This window comes from Octodon degus, unplaced genomic scaffold (genome assembly GCF_000260255.1).
Source record: "Octodon degus isolate 3935 unplaced genomic scaffold, OctDeg1.0 scaffold00265, whole genome shotgun sequence".
Classification (NCBI taxonomy): domain Eukaryota; kingdom Metazoa; phylum Chordata; class Mammalia; order Rodentia; family Octodontidae; genus Octodon; species Octodon degus.
The window spans coordinates 2,591,284-2,594,911 of record NW_004524841.1 but is presented as its reverse complement, the minus strand read 5'-3'; the positions used below and the strand labels follow the sequence as shown (position 1 = coordinate 2,594,911).

Genomic DNA, 3,628 nt, shown 5'->3' with positions numbered 1-3,628 from the left:
TTACACCCAGTGAATGAGAACAGAGGGACATTAAGGAACATTTTCACTTCATGTATATATACACTGCCTACATTTCTTACAGTAGGCATGTACTTGCCTTTTTAATGAAGTTTCAAAAGCCACTAATTTCCAAATAAAAACTATTCTGAGATATCATTTATTCTCTAATAGATCAGTATCAGACACAGTTTGACAATGTATTTCATTGCTAAAGCTTTGGAAAAACAGGCAACCTCATATGTTGCTGGAAGAATGTATAAATAGTAGAGAGGAAACCAAACATATTAAAATTACACACTCACTTTCTTTATAATCCAGCCACCTCACTATCAAGAATCTAGACCCCAAGTACTGAAGATATTATCTCACAAAGATTCCACAGAAGCAAAACAAAAACAAAAGCAAAAAGCAAAATAAATGCATAAGGTTATTCAATGAAGCACTATTTGTAATAACAAAAAATTGAAAATAACCCTATGATCACCTATCAGAGAATAAAATGTGGTACAGCCACACAGAGGAGTAATAATACAGAGTGCTTTCCAAGACACAGGCAAAAAATACTAGTGGGAAAAGATGTGTAAAGTATTCTACTGCTTATATAAAAAGAATACACACACAGATGTCTATGCAAAAATGCTCATACTTTTTAAGTATTTAAGTACTTTTTACACAATAACAGATATCATGAACAGCTAGGCATGCAGGGGCGCATCCATCATCCTACCTACTACGCAAGAGGCCGAGGATAGTAAGTTAAGGCTGGTTTGGGAACTCAAGAGATTCTGTCTCAAAAGTAAAAGAAAATACTATTCTTTATTTAATAATAAATAAAAAGGGCCAAGAATATCATAGCTCAGCGTTCCTTAGGTCAAATCCCCAGTATAACACATACAAAAAGAAGATACAATCAAAAATTAAAATAGGCAGGGCCGGCCAAATAGCTCAGCAGACGCAGAGACCAGGGGTTCAATCCCTGGGGCTGCTGTGCTAGGGTGCACTGAGACAGCAATTGAGACTGGGCATGGTGGTGCACACCTGTAATCCCAGCTCTTGGGAAAATGTAAATAGGCAGATCACTACGAGTCTGATCTAGGAGTGAGACCCTGAACACCCTGTAGCCTCTTCCCTAAAATACAAAAAAAAAAGAAAATAGGCAAAAGAACAAAAATTGATGTGGAATAATTATACTAATTTTACTTTGTTTTTTTTTTTAAAGTTTTATATTTTATTAAGATAATTTCATGTGTTGTCCACATTTAGGCTTTTTTTTTTTTTTAATTTTATTCATTTGTGTGTGTGTGTGTGACCGGCTCAGCCCACCAGGGGGCGGGGCTGGCTGGCATGTGGTGCTGGGGATTGAACCGTGGTCCTTGTGCTTTAGCTGAGCTTGTTCTAAGTAGGTGCTTTAGACCACTGAGCCATCTCACCAGCCCACTAATTTTACTTTGGATGCTGATAAAAGATATGATACATTATCTTAGATGCTTTTATAAATTTTTATCTTTGTATATTTTTCTACTGGTATATAAAAATATAGGTGTACTCTGTATACTTAGATCCAGAAAGCGTAATAACTTCCCATAATTCTAATAGTTTGTAGGTTCAGATTTTTCTGCTTTCACCTATGTGTCATCTATGACTACCTATGTTACACTATAATTGATAATGCATCAAATCCTGAGACCCAGAAAAGCCAAAATAATCCAAGCATAGATTCCAAGTTGTACTAGAAAGCTACAGGGCTAAAAACAGTGTGGTACTGGCACAAAAGCAGACATGTTGACCACGGAAAAAGAAGTGCACGCACGAGCAACCCCAAGCACGTTCCACATTCTGAGCCTCGATAAAAGGTGACACACACTGAAGAAAAAGTCTCTTTAACAAAAGGCAAAAGAATGAATCTAGGCTCATATCTCTCATGCTGTACAAAATCAGAACAAAATGGATCAAAGATGTAAATACAACTAGAGAAGCACTAAGTCTCCTAGAAATAGATAAAACTCTAAGTAACAAGTATAGGCAAAGATTTTCTGAACAGAATGCAATTATACAAGAAATACCAAGAATCAAATGGGATATCACATTAAAAAGCTCCTAAACACCAAAGAAAACTGCCAACCATCAGAATACAACCTACAAAATGTTAAAAAATAAAAATAAAAATAAAAAAAAAATGCTACTCCTTGGGCAAGACAAGTATCTAGAATATAGAAAAAACTCAAAATAAATTAGATACTCCCAAATAAAAGACCCAATTAAAAAATGGACAACTGAAATGAACAGACACTTCTCAAACTCAGAAGTACAAGTGGCCATTGGAGTACCTCTTGGCTATAAAGAACCATAAATGTGAGTCATCTGTAGAAAATAGAGCCACCTGGAGACTATAACGCTAAGTGAAATAAATCAGATGCAAAGCTGTAATTCACACACTTTCTCTTATATGAAGATCCCAAAATATAAAAATTTAAAGGGCAAAATGAAAGAGGTAATAGGAAACAGGCAAGTAGACTTTGTGGCAAGGGGATCTGAGAAAAGGAGCTCTCAAGAAGGGAAGGCAGGGAGGAGAGTGCAGAGATTCGATATGTACACACTACCAATTCCCCAAGACGAACGCAATTGCTACATACTGTCAAGACATAACTAATCAAAAAAACTGTTTAAATGCATAACATCATTAATCTTCAAAGGAAAGTAAATCATATCCTCAATGAGATTTTATTTCATACCCACTAGTATAGTTACTGTAAGAGACAGACAATAACAAGTGTTGACAAGGATGTGGGAATTGGGATCCTCATACTTGGGTGTGGGAACTGATGTAAAGTGACTCTGGAGAACAGTTTCCCAATACTCAAAATGGTTTTTCTTTCATTTGCTTTGGTTTGGCTTGGGTTGGGGGGTTTCTTGGGTTGTTGGTCTGGGTTTTCTGATACAGAATCTCACTACATATTCTACGCTGTCCTTCAACTCATTAGGTAGCCCAGGCTGGCCTTGAACTCAGATGGTCTTCCTGCCTCCACCTCCAGGGTGCTGGAATTAAAGGCACCTGCCACCACAGCTGGCTCTCCTCCAAAACACTAAGCACAGCTTACCATATGACCCAACAACTCCATTCGTAGGTATATATCTAAGAAAAACAAAAACATAATGTCTACATAAAACCTTACACACATGATCAAAATAGCATTATTCAAAACATCCAAAAAATTGTAATGAAATGTTCATTAGCTGATGGATTAAATCTGCCATATCCATACAATGAAATAGTACTGAATACTAAGTGGGACTTGTGTTTCACTTTTTATTCACTGATAAAAACAAATGCCGTAACTCAGTTGTGCTCCAAATTTTCTTATCAAGAAGATAATGGAGCCACAGAGGAATGTGTTCGATGATCTAAAGTGAGCCTGTGGAGAATCACATGGAGAGAAAAAACATTTCCTCAAGCTTTCACAGAGAGCAAATTGGTCAAGCAATGGCTGTGACTCATCCTCATGTCAGACACTGACAAAAGAATGTACAAAAGGCGGTACAGGGCTACAGGATAAATCCTGAGAGTACTTGGCTGACCTTATCAGATACAAAAGTTACATTTCTTGGTATATAGGTCTTGCTATATCTT

General features: G+C 36.8%; 1 protein-coding gene across 1 annotated transcript in view; it reads right to left on the bottom strand.

Annotated features, from left to right (window-relative positions):
* LOC101589783 (protein transport protein Sec23A) overlaps nt 1-3,628 on the bottom strand; it is a 66,680-nt gene that overhangs the window by 32,078 nt on the left and 30,974 nt on the right. The window lies entirely within an intron of this gene.